The 13,434-nt window shown below is 51.0% G+C and overlaps 1 long non-coding RNA gene across 3 annotated transcripts; it reads right to left on the bottom strand.

Annotated features, from left to right (window-relative positions):
* Window positions 1-434: 434 nt before the first annotated feature.
* LOC112545503 (uncharacterized) lies at window positions 435-12,330 on the bottom strand. 3 transcript variants are annotated; one of them, XR_012902426.1, is made up of 5 exons: window positions 12,189-12,330; window positions 10,709-10,818; window positions 2,497-2,615; window positions 1,818-1,896; window positions 435-671 (listed from the first exon to the last, which is right to left on the bottom strand). It is a non-coding gene; the product is annotated as an uncharacterized LOC112545503 (long non-coding RNA). The 3 variants fall into 3 exon arrangements; XR_012902427.1 differs by having other exon boundaries at window positions 10,709-10,796; window positions 12,189-12,327; XR_012902425.1 differs by lacking the exons at window positions 10,709-10,818; window positions 12,189-12,330 and adding an exon at window positions 2,731-2,874.
* Window positions 12,331-13,434: the final 1,104 nt, after the last annotated feature.

The raw sequence follows: 13,434 nt of genomic DNA, 5'->3' as shown, positions 1-13,434 counted from the left end.
GATTTGAGAGCAGCCTGCAACTCCCTGCCGGGGGGTCCAAAGAGGCTGGAGAGAGGCTGGTCTCAGTGGGGGCAGGTGGCAGAACAAGGAGCGATGGGCTCACGTTGCAGTGGGGGAGGTCTAGGTTGGAGATTAGGACAAACCATTTCCCTAGGCGGGTGGGGAAGCGCTGGGCTGGGTTCCCTAGGGAGGGGTGGAATCTCCATCCCTAGAGGTGTTTCAGTCCCAGCTGGACCAAGCCCTGGCTGGGATGACTGAGTTGGGCTGGTCCTGCCTTGGGCAGGGGGCTGGACTCGATGGCTCCTGAGGTCTCTGCCCGCCCTGGGGTTCTGGGATTCTACGATTCTATGAGCCAGACCACGGTTCTCACAGGTCCAGCCGGGTGCTCCCCAGATACATGCACCTTTTCAATTCTGATGATGAAGGACACGTCATTTAACAACAGCTGATTTTTAATTACAGAGGACGAGGAGCAGAACTTTTGGTGGCAGGGGCACATCCCGGAAGGGGAGGTCTCTGTGGAAGCACCGCCTCCTAATCCCGGCAGCATATCATGATATGGTGGTAGCAGGTGCCAATCTCCGTCTCACCATCATCACAGTCGTTATAGCGGCACGTCCCGCCTCTCTCCAGGCATTGGCTGAGCTCCCGAGACCTGCGCTGGCCACGTGCTGTGCAAGGAGCAGAGTTTGGGTTTGCGGGTGCAAAGGCAGGACGAGCTCAACCGTGATGTCCGTGTGCTCGAGAAACTCCTGGGGAGCGGAGTCGAGCCAGCGTCCCCTGAACTCTTCCCCATTGACTCCAAGCGGCTCTGGAGATGACCACATGTCAGAAAACCAGCCACACGCGGACCGTTCAGATCCCAGGTACACACCAGAGGAGACTGAAACAAGAGGCAAGGTTCACCCCGTCCGTCGGGCTCTGTCGTAGGCATTAGGAGACCCAGGGCCCTGAATTTAACAGGACTACTCAGGTGCCCAAATATTTTCCCTAAATTTTGGGAAACCAAAGATCCTATTCCAGTCAATGGGAAGAGTTCAGGGGGCATTGGATTGGGCTGATCGACTCCTCTCCAGATGAGTTTCTTCATCACACAGCGCACAGTCAACCTGTGGAACTCCTCGCCGGAGGAGGCTGTGAAGGCTAGGACTATAACAGTGTTCAAAAGAGAACTAGATAAATTCATGGAGGTTAAGTCCATCAATGGCTATTAGCCAGGATGGGTAGGAATGGTGTTCCCAGCCTCTGTTTGTCAGAGGGTGGAGATGGATGGCAGGAGAGAGATCACTTGATCATTATCTGTTCAGTTCACTCCCTTTGGGGTGCCTGGCATTGGCCACTGTCGGCAGACAGGACACTGGGCTGGATGGACCTTTGTCTGACCCAGTCTGGATGCTCTTATGTTCTTATGACTGTGCACTTGAATAGACCTGTCTCTGGGGCTGGGTTTGAGATTAGGTTGGAGATTCTCAAGGGAATCCCACCCTGCCTCCCTCTCCATTACTTTTGGGCAGGAATTGTGGCTCTGGGTTCGAACCTTGCCATCCGGAGGGATGGTCACTCGGCCCCAAGCTAGCACTGAGGGTGAATCCTGGCTCCATTAAAGTCAAATGAAATTTTGTTATTTGACTTTAATGGGGCCAGGATTTCACGGCCTCGGTTTTCACAGATCCTCTGGAATTCTCCATTGGAACCTGCTATGCAACGTGAAACTCGGGGCCAGATCTGCTGCACCGCTGACCCTCTTCCTCCCCCGTCACCCCCCAGTGGAAATATTTAGGGTCCGATACAACCCGGCTCCAGTACGGACATCTCACCTGCAGGGGCCAGGCAGATCCCTAAGAGCAGCACAAGCAGCAGGGGGAGAAGCCTCATGGTTTGCAGTCAGCTGGGACGCTGGAGAGAAGAGACATAAAGACAAAACTGGCCCCCACACAACCTCCCCGGTGCCGTACAAACAGACAGACAGAGAGACCCAGAGACAGGCGGGCGGACAGGAACCGGAGCGGAGGTGCTTGGCAAGATGCAGACGGATCTCCCAATTGGCGCCGGCTGCCCAGGGACGCGCAGGATGTGAATGGACCCGGAGCCATGACAGAGGCCGGCCCATGACGTGGGCTCCCAGGCGCCATGGTAACACTAATTGTAACGATCTCTCATCTCCGCCTTGATTCCCCCCAGCAATGGCCAACCCTCGTCATCGTCTGACACCTGCCCGTTTCCCGTTTACATGCAAAGGCCGGCACCTCCCCCATCGCCAACCCACATCCCACCCGGCCGTTCGCGTCCCCAAACTGAGCCCCCTACGGGCGTCTTGTAGGGTCCCCGTCCTCCTGCCTACAGCCCCCCCTGCTCCCTGCCGCCTCCCCCTGCTCCGTCCCCAGGGGGGCCGTGAGCTCTGGGATCAGGAGCCCTGAGCCCCTCCGAGGGTGCTTCCCCCCCCCACCAGCGCGGGACACACACACAGATGAAGGCGATGACTTGAGCTGGCGTCACCTGGTCCTCACAGCTCAGCACCCTCCCAACTTGCTTCACACCAGTGGCTCCGGTGGCCACAGCAGATCCACGCCCAGCTGCCGTGGCAGGTTACGGGGGCAGCGGCCACCCCCAGACACCTGCAGGGAGGGGAAGCAAGGGAGATGCTGAGCCTGGCTTAGGTTAAGGCCAAGGGCCCTTGAATGCAGCCAGCGTTTTCCAGCAACGCTCACAGCCTTAGCGCCCTCGGGTCACCTGGTGCCTCCAGCACAGCCTGGCTCCCACTCTGCGGTGTGCCCACGGCAGTGCCCACGGCGCCTCTGCCAGCCACCGGCTCGGAACCTGCTTGTCACAGAGACAAACACAATCCTGCCTTGTGATTGGCTGAAAAGAGGCAGAGGGCAAGTCTAGATTTGTTTCTCTTATTGTTTGTCTAAACTACCTCCTGCTACATTCCGGAGCAGCATTGGCCAATCAGATTGCATATGTAAATGACTCCCTGCTGATTGGCTGCAAGGGAGTTCTGTGCTACTTCATCACCATTGGCCTTTCGGCGGCACATGTGTATTTCGGCTTCTTGGATGGGATAACTATATTCCACCTGGACTTATATAGTTATAATTTTTGAGGCCAGGAAGGCTCCATTGTGCTCGTCGATTCTCGCTCTGGGTGCATCTTCACTGCACCCGGAGCTTGAAATAAACGATGCAATTTGAGCTATGCAAATTGCGTAGCTTATCTCGAGTTAATTTCAGAATAGAGCACTATTCCAAAACATCCCGTACTGGAACGAACTTTACAGGGGTGTCGGAATACCAAACCTGCTCTATTTCGAAAAAAATGGGCTTGCTCAAAAGATGCGGAATAGGTCTTTCATAAGAACATAAGAACGGCTGTTCTAGCCCAGCCCAAAGGTCCATCTAGCCCAGTATCCTGTCTGCCGACAGTGGCCAGCACCAGGTGCCCCAGAGAGGGTGGACCAAAGACCACGATCAAGCGATTTGTCTCCTGCCATCTCTCTCCAGCCTCTGACAAACAGAGGCCAGGGACACCATTTCTATCCCCTTCTTATGCACTTATATACTTCTGGTATCCTGAAATAGTGCTGCTGTGTAGACGTAGCCTCCCTGTGGAACCCAGATTCTGGCATAGAATCAGAGAATCGCAGGGTTGGAAGAGACCTCAGGAGATCTAGAACTAGAATCCAACCTTTCAAAACTCCAGCCTTGAGTTAAAAATTGCCAGTGATGGAGAATCCATTACAACCCTCAGGAAATTGTTCCAATGATTCATTGCGTTTGCTTAATTACCAGCACTTCTAACTGCCAGGCTCTTTTAGAATATTACCTTTCTAGAAAAAATAGTGGTGCTTTAACAAGTTCGTACCAGGATTTAGTGATGTCTCATGGAGCGCTGATCTACACTAGGGAATTATCATTTCAAATTAAGGGGGGTTATTTCGAAACGATAAGTGGCACGTCCACACGACCAAGCCCGTTATTTCGAAACACAGGTTGAACCTCTCTCGTCCAGAGCTCTTATCCAGAAACATCCATCAGCCAGAATGATTTGAGTGAGCCGGCTGTCCACTTTTCATGGCTGTGGCCAAGTTTTCCTCGGCCCTATAAAGTTTGTTGATGGCCACCAGTCCTTGCAATCAGTGTGCTGTGCTGTTAATTAGCTCTAATCAGTGGCGGATATAGGGCAGGCCGAGCAGGGCGGCTGCCCCGGGCCCCACACTTCAATAGGCGCCACACCAGTGCCCACGGGCAGACTGGCCCGGCGGGATCCCAGGAATTTCCCAGTGAGCCATCCGCCAAAGGGTCGGCTGGCGGCTGCTGGAGGAGGAGGGGGATTGTGACGGGGCGCCGCGGCTCCGCACTTGAAATTCCCCGGTGCCAGCCAGTACTCCTGCACCCTCCCCGGGCCACTTCCTGCCTGCTCCAACAGGCCTTCTGACTCCTCGGGGGCTGCACTTCCTTGGTGATCTGTGGGGGTTACTGCCCGCCTGGCGTCGGAGCCTCCACTGCCCTGAGGTCCTTCTCCTCCGCCTGCCAGCTCAGACTGACCCTCCCTCCAGGCTTTTATACCTGGGCTGCAGTCTGAGCATGCCCAGCAGGGCTGTAGGGCGGGGCTTCTTCAGCCTGGCGGGCCTGATTAGGCTCAGCTCTCAGGGTACGGGGCTGATCCGTCCCGTCACACCCGGGCATTCACTCTGGGGGTGCTCACGAACGCTCCTCAGAGTCGCAAGCTACCAGAGGTGCACTCTGAACCCCTCCTTTTTTGGCCCCACTTCAGAGCCTGGGGCTCCCACAAAATCTAATAGTCCCGGGCCCCTAGCAGAGTGACTCTGGCCCTGCCCCTCTGTCTGCAGCCTTTGCTGCTGGTTTCCTCATTTCGATGCTTAGCTCACACCGGACACCGCGTCATGGGGCTTACAGTGGATGAGAAGCTGGATCTCATCTAGTCAACAGGGCGCCCTTGTAGCCAAGAAGACGAATGGAATATTGGGGTGCATTGGGAGGAGCATGGCCAGCAGATCCAGAGATGTGATTGTTCCCCTTTATTCAGTACAGATGAGGCCACATCTGGAGTATTGTGTCCAGTACTGGGCCTCCCACTACACACAGGATGTGGACGCATTGGAGAGGGTCCAGTGGAGGGTGACCAAAATGATTCGGGGGCTGGAGCACATGGCCTACGAGGAGCAGGTGAGGGATTTGGGGTTGTTTAGTCTGCAGAAGAGAAGAGTGAGGGGGGATTTGAGAGCAGCCTGCAACTCCCTGCAGGGGGGTTCAAAGAGGCTGGAGAGAGGCTGGTTTCAGTGGGGGCAGAACAAGGAGCAATGGGCTCAAGTTGCAGCGGGGGAGGTCTAGGTTGGATATTAGGAAAAACTATTTCCCTAGAAAGATGGGGAAGCCCTGGGCTGGGTTCCCTAGGGAGGGGGTGGAATATCCATCCCTAGGGATGTTTCAGTCCCGGCTGGACCAAGCCCTGGCTGGGCTGATGGAGTTGGGCTGGTCCTGCTTTGGGCAGGGGGCTGGACTCGATGCCTCCTGAGGTCTCTGCCAGCCCTGGGATTCTGTGAGTCTGCACCTGAGATGCCTTTAAATAGAGGAATGTTATACGCAGCGACACCTAGTGGCCGAGAAGCATAACACAGCTCAGCGTCCTTTTCAGTCTCTGCATTGCCAAGGTATAAACTAGGGACATTACATCTCGGTTAATTGAAAAGTCGAGTCATCTCATGAATTCTTATTGGTTAGTCGACTGTTCGATAGTCTCTGGGGGCAGGGCTGGCAACTGCGAGGGGAGCCCGTTTAAAAACCAGCTCCTCTTGCGGACCAGCTGCTTTTTGCCCTGTGCTGTGGCCTCTGAAAAAGAGGCAGCAGTGCAGGATACCAGCAGCCCCTGTCTGGGAGCGGGGGTCCTGAGCTTCCAGACTTGGTGCAAACTGGAACTGAGCCAGGCTGCCTGCCTGGCTCCTAATACACTTTAAATGCAGAGCTACAGCGGGGGTAGGTCCAGGACCCAGCATGAGCCAGAACTGAACCGGGTTGCTGGCCAGCCTGCTAAAAAATGTACTGGATGGGAGGGGGGAGGGGAGAGGGGAGATGCATGTTGTCTATAGCATTAACTTAGTAGCTTTTGCTTATCGGTTAATCGACTCCACTATTACACCCTGGCTGCGTCTCGACTGGCAAGTTTTTCCGCAACAGCAGCTGCTTTTCGGGAAAAACTTGCCAGCTGTCTACACTGGCCGCTTGAATTTCCACAAAAGCACTGACTTCCTACTGTCTGAAATCAGTGATAGAAATGTAGCCGTGTTAGTCTAGGGTAGCTGAAACAAAATACAGGACAATGTAGCACTTTAAAGACTAACAAGATGGTTTATTAGATGATGAGCTTTCGTGGGCCAGACCCACTTCCTCAGATCAAATAGTGGAAGCAAGTAGTCACAGCCATATATACCAAAGGATACAATTAAAAAAAAAAATGAACAAATATGAAAAGGACAAATCACATTGCAGAACAGGAGGGAGATGCAGGGGGGGGGGGAGGAAGGAAGGTAAGTGTCTGTGAATTGATGATATTAGAGGTAGGGAGAGTGGGATGTTTGTGAGTTAATGGTATTACAGGTGATAATTGGGGAAACTGTCTTGGTAATGGGTGAGATAGTTCAAATGTTTGTTAAGTCCTTGTTGGAAAGTGTCGAATTTTAACATGAATGACAGTTCAGAGGATTCCCTTTCAAGGGCAGATGTAAAAGGTCTTTGTAGCAGAATGCAGGTGGTTAAGTCATTGAGAGAGTGTCCTTTCTGGTTAAAATGGCAAGAAACTGTTTTTTCTTTGTGATCTTGTCTGATATCTGTTTTGTGGGCATTAATTCTTTGGTGAAGTGTCTGAGATGTTTGTCCAATGTACATAGCAGACGGACACTTTCGGCACATGATAGCATAGATTATATTTCTGGATGCGCAGGAATATGTGTTCTTGATCTTATAACTCACTTGGTTAGGTCCAATAATGGTATCAGCTGAAACTCCTTTATGTTGATTCCTGAACACTTTCCCAAGCACAAACCTGAAGAGGTTCTTGGCTCCTCTGAGTTCTTCCTCACTGTATCCCAGAGCACAAACATCCCACTCTCCCTACCTCTAATATCATCAATTCACAGACCTTCCTTCCTCCCCCCCCCCCCCCCCGCATCCCCCTCCTGTTCTGCAATGTGATTTGTCCTCTTCATATTTGTTCATTTTTTTAATTGTATCCTTTGGTATATATGGTTGTGACTATTTTCTTCCACTATTTGATCTGAGGAAGTGGGTCTGGCCCACGAAAGCTCATCATCTAATAAACCATCTTGTTAGTCTTTAAAGTGCTACATAGTCCTGCATTTTGTCTGAAATCAGTGCTTCTTGCGGAAATACTATGCTGCTCCCGTTCGGGCAAAAGTCCTTTTGCGCAAAGCTTTTGCGCAAAAGGGCCAGTGTAGACAGCTCAGATTTTTTTTGCGCAAAAAAGCCCTGATCGGGAAACTGGCGATCGGGGCTTTTTTGCGGAAAAGTGCATCTAGATCGGCACGGATGCTTTTCCACAAAAAGTGCTTTTGCGGAAAAGCATTCATGCCAATCTAGACGCTTTTTTCCGCAAATGCTTTTAATGGAAAACTTTTCCGTTAAAAGCATTTCCGGAAAATCATGCCAGTCCAGATGTAGCCCCCTAGTATGAACCTGTCCTAGGCTGGGCAGCGACTGGCTTGTGTTAGCCCCTTTGACTCTTTGGGCCTGTTTATGCCATCTAAGTTCATACCCCGGGGGGTATGAACTCTGCTGGCTCTGCTTGTCTGGGAGGGGAAAGGTTGGGCGGGCTAACAGCTCGAGAGCACCGGCCTCTGTGTGCTGTGAACTGGCCTTGAGGAAGACAGAAGCAAAACTCGCTCTGAGACCATGTGTACATGGAAGGGACTCAGGTGCCGGAGCAAGGGAGCCGGAGTTTGGCCAGCGTGAGCAGACAGCCTGCAGCAATAGCAGGGCTTTTCCATTGCGGGCAGAACATCTACCGGCGGTCATTAGATCAACGCAGGCATTGGACACCGGGCGGCTGGCCGGCAGCGCGATGCTCTCCGTTCGGGGGTATGTCTGGAGCTATGCCAACTGCCCTTTGAAATGTAGAGGAGGCCTGGGTCAGAAACACTGAATATTTTGTTTATTGCTGTGGTGGGAAAGAAACAACCCTTCGCAAGAGACTGCCCCGGGAAGCCAACCGGACTCAGCTCCGAGGCCTTGTCGGCGCTAGGAAAGATTTGCCGGCCACCCCAGTAAAGATCCAGTTTGTACCAGCATGGCTTCGGCTGCTTTCCTGAGCAAAATCAGCGATACTGACTAAAGGGTTTCTTTGCTTCAGTGTCTTTAGGGCTCTTCCCTGGTGTTCAAAGGCAAAGAAGTCCCATTCGTAACAGATATTATTTTAGCAGCAAACATTCCCGGGGCAGGCCTGGCCTGTGAGCACGAAGCTTTTCTTGTTATGAATCATAGAACCATAGAACACTAGGACTGGAAGGGGCCTCAGGCAGTTATCAAGTCCAGTCCCCTGCCCTCACAGCAGGACCAAGCACCGTCTAGATCATCCCTGACAGGTGTCTGTCCAACCTGCTCTTAAATATCTCCAGAGATGGAGATTCCACAACCTCCCCAGGCAACTTATTCCAGTGTTTGACCACTCTGACAGGTAGAAAGTTTTTCCTAATATACAACCTAAACTTCTCTTGCTGCATATTAAGTCCATTGCTTCTTGTCCTGTCCTGTCCTCAGAGGCCAAAGAGAACAATTTTACTCTCTCCTCCTTGTAACATCCTTTTAGATACCTGAAATCTGCTATCATGTCCCCTCTCAGTCTTCTCTTTTCCAAACCAAACAAACCCAATTCTTGCAGTCTTTCCTCAACTCATGTTGGTCCTGCTTTGGGCAGGGGGTTGGACTCGATGACCTCCTGAGGTCTCTTCCAGCCCTAGGATTTTATGTTCTCTAGAACTTTCATCATTCGTGTTGCTCTTCTCTGGACCTTCTCCAATTTCTCCACATTTTTCTGAAATGCGGTGCCCAGAACTGGACACAAGACTCCAACTGAGGCCTAATCAGCGCAGAGTAGAGCAGAAGAATGACTCCTTGGCTACGTCTAGACTGGCATGATTTTCCACAAATGCTTTTAACGGAAAAGTTTTCTGTTAAAAGCATTTTCAGAACAGAGCGTCTAGATTGGCACGGACACTTTTCCGCAAAAGCATTTTTTGCGGAAAAGCATGCATGCCAATCTAGACGCGCTTTTCCACAAAAAAGCCCCGATCGCCATTTTCATGATCAGGGCTTTTTGCGGAAAACAAATCTGAGCTGTCTACACTGGCCCTTTTGTGCAAAAGTTTTGCGCAAAAGGGACTTTTGGCCGAATGGGAGCAGCATAGTATTTCCGCAAAAAGCACTGATTTCTTACAGTAGGAAGTCAGTGCTTTTGCAGAAATTCAAGAGGCCAGTGTAGACAGCTGGCAAGTTTTTCTGGAAAAGCGGCCGATTTTCCGGAAAAACTGGCCAATCTAGACACAGCCCTTGTGTCTCCCTCTCACAACACGCCTGTTGATGCATCCCAGAATCAGGTTGGCATTTTTTGCAACAGCGTCACACTGTTGACTCTTATGTAGTTTGTGGTCCACTATGACCCCTAGATCCCTTTCTGCAGGGCTCCTTCCTAGATATTTCCCATCTAATTCACTGAAGAAACTCTGTCAACTCAGCTCTGGTCTGATTTCACCTGCCCCATGGATAGATGTGTCTGTTACAAAAGTACCACGTCACTGGCTGGCGGGTACCCTGTCTTGCTCAGTGAAGTCTTTGATGGGTTAGGAGGTTTGTGGCAACAGCAACAAGAGCTACTGCAGGGAAGGCCAGTCTCCCTGTGCCTCAGTTTCCCCTCTGTGCAATGGGAGTGATCACACTGCCCTGCCTCCTGGGATGAAGTGGGGATCAATATGTATAAAATTCGGTGGCCATCAGACACTGGGTTAAGGGGCCATGTGAGCAGATAAGGCTTCCAGCTGGGCTAAGGTGTGATCAGGAAACGGCTCCTGAAACTGATTTGCATTTCCGCCTTTCACCGGGGTCTTCATAGTGAAAGGAAGGGGAGAGGAACACGCCCTTGGAGCAACGCATGTGATGTGATTTATTACAGAGGTGTGATTTAGCACCCTTCTGTGTTGGGTCTCTTGCAGCATCGCCCGTCAGAGGTCTCAGGTCTGTGTCCCAGTGGTGCGAACCCTCAAGACCTTCTAGTCCCTCTCTCGGCAGCATTTCATTGTCTGGTGATAGCAGGTGGCAATCTCGATCTCATTGTAATAGCATCGGTCAAAACGGCACACCCCGTCTTTGCTCCGGCAGCGGACAGCGTCATGAGTCATGCCTTTGCCTGTACACAAAGCACAGCGAGGTCGGCAGAGCAAACCCGAATATTTACAGAAGCCCACATGGATTGACACGGTTGTGTGGCTGTAACGGTTGCCTAACCAACACGACCCCCCGTTTGGCTCTTTGCTGCCCTCTAGTGGCTCTGTCACTTAGCACTCATAACGCATCTTGACGGTTCCCAAACTCGTAGAATAATCCCCTCCTATCAGATCCATCCGTTCCCTGGTTGCATTCCTGCCCATAGCCTATCTGTATGCATTGTTACATTTGCACCTTACCTGGAGTAGCCAGGGTGATCCACAGAAGAGCAGCGAAAAGACCGGAAAAGAACCTCATGCGTGAAGACCAGCTGAGATCATAGAGTAACTGGAAGGCACAGAGGTGGAGGCTGAGGGATATTAAGGGAGAGCAGATGTGATCCTGAGAGCACCCCGGTGCCCGAAAACAATGCCTCTCTAAGGGGTTGTATAATACGTCATAGGCGAGCTAATAGCTCATTGCCCATGACTATTCTGGCCAGATGTTTGTACAACCACGGAGGGTTATTCAGATGAGCCATCTGAGGAACATGCCTTTAAGCCGGGCGTGTCGGGGGAGTCGATAAACAGCGTTTCTCCAGATACAGGAAACGGGGCCAACACCTCGAAGCAGCGTGGCCAAATTCAGTGGGCGTGTCATTTGTAGCCGTGGTTGCAGAAAGAAAACATTTGCCTGGTGGAAATGCGCAAAGGGGCAGACGGCTTGGAGTCTCTGCCGGGCAGCCTGGGGCACGTCTACACTAGGAAATGATTGCGAGTAGCTAAATTCAATTTAATAACCCCCAATTTTCCAAAATCAAAATAGCCCCTCCTCGTTACAGGGAACCCTCGAAATGAGTCCAAGGCGGGCTCCGTGAATGCAGACGTGCCACCTCGACTTAGAGACCCAGGAAGCACTGGGGTGAAATTAGTGTGAATGACTCTGGGAAGCAGCTATTTTGAAAGAGCGGCACTGGAGCGTCCACACTTCCGCTATTTCGAAATACGCGTTATTCCCCGAGGAAAGCAGGAGCGCAGATTTCAAAATAAGCGTCTTGTTATTTTGAAATAACGGGTCTGGGAGTGTGGACACTCTGCTTATAATTTGATCTAAGGGGGAGTTATTTCGAAATAACATTCTAGTGTAGACCAGAGCTTGGCGTCCAGAGGCAGCGGGGAAAAGGTACTCTGTTTGGTAGACGCTTTACATTTTCCATGGCTGGCAAGGGTTGACGAGTGAACAAACTCCCTTGAACAAAGACCGGCGCTTGTTAATTTAGGTCTTAAATGAACAGGTCTTTTCTTGTGTGTGGTTGTAGCCCATTCCATTCGAATCCCTTGTCTTTCAACTCACTAAAACCTGTTTGATTGAGTGGCCTGGTTTGCTCTTATCTCAACCAGCCCGGTGCTGTGCTTGAACTACAATGACTGGTAACGCCAGTCTCTTGAAAGAAGCAGCCAACTGCCCTGAGAGTGAGAGGGCTGGGTGTGGCAGGGAGCTAGTCTGGGGGGAAAATCAGGACTGGGAGTCGTGTGTGTGTGGGGGGGGTCCCTCTGCAGGCGGTAACTGGGCAGTGAAAGTCAGGCTGAGATCTTCTGGTTGTCTGAGAGCTGTTGGTGTCTGGGTTAGCTTTTAGGACACGGAAGCTGCTGGGTAGGCAGTGACACCACCCTTTCTGGGCCTTGGTTGAGCCCCAAAATGGCATAGGAGGGCCTAAGAAATGACTGGAATGTCATTTACCTGGCTAGTGCCTTTTTGCCGTCGCTCGGAACCTGTTGCTGCTCACAACAGATACACCCAACTCATTCAGGGGCTGTTGTCAGGAGCAAGAAGAAAATCTCCTTTCACCACTGGCTGAAATCAGTCATGTGAGAAGTCTGGAATTTTTCCCATTGTGTTCTTCCCCAGAGGGCAACAATCCGGAATTCTGGAGTGAGGTTAGCCAATGCTATTGTCTATGGCCAATGCTATTGTCTATGGCCAAGGCTATTGTCTGTGGCCAAGGATATTGTCTATGGCCAACGCTATTGACCGTGGCCAAGGATATTGTCTATGGCCAACGCTATTGACCGTGGCCAAGGATATTGTCTATGGCCAACGCTATTGACTGTGACCAAGGATATTGTCTATGGCTAACACTATTGACTGTGGCCAAGGATATTGTCTATGGCTAACGCAATTGACTGTGACCAAGGATATTGTCTATGGCTAACGCTATTGACTGTGACCAAGGATATTGTCTATGGCTAACGCTATTGACTGTGGCCAAGGATATTGTCTATGGCCAACGCTATTGACTGTGGCCAAGGATATTGTCTATGGCCAACGCTATTGACTATGGCCAAGGATATAATCTGTGGCCAATGCTATTGTCTATGGCCAATGCTATTGTCTATAGCCAACGCTATTGTCTATGGCCATGAATATTTTCTGTGGCCAACGCTATTGTTTATGGCCAACGCTATTGTCTATTGCTAAGGATAAACTTGGTTTGCTGATTCTCACCTGCATATATCCTTTTACAGATGCAATTTGTAACCACTCATTCAGCACATGACTGTCACAGGCCTGGCTGGGCCGCTCACTGGACCCATGAAGGTGAGCTAAGGTTCCACTCTCTGGAACACCAGCAAGGCCCCTCAGCCATCAGTACTACTCGATTTAACATTTTATCGATGTCGTGGAAGAAAATATAAAGTCATCCTTGGATTGCTTAGGGTGGCACAAGCCAAACAATGTATATGGGTGCCAAAAGAGCAAGAAACAATTGAAAAGTGAAACATTTCAGCCCCAAACACACCCTTTCTTGTTTTTTTCAAGGAACACTTGTGGGGGGGCTTTTTTGTTTTTTGTTTTCGTCTTTTTTCCAATAATGAACATTTCTCATGGAAAAACAAGGAGAAGTCCTGTGGCACCTTACAGACTAACAGATTCATTGGCGCATAACCTTTTGTAAATATACAGGCATTTCTTATGCCTGCATATT

Source organism: Pelodiscus sinensis, chromosome 3 (assembly GCF_049634645.1).
Source record: "Pelodiscus sinensis isolate JC-2024 chromosome 3, ASM4963464v1, whole genome shotgun sequence".
NCBI classification, from domain to species: domain Eukaryota; kingdom Metazoa; phylum Chordata; order Testudines; family Trionychidae; genus Pelodiscus; species Pelodiscus sinensis.
This window is presented reverse-complemented; position numbering and strand designations above follow the sequence as displayed.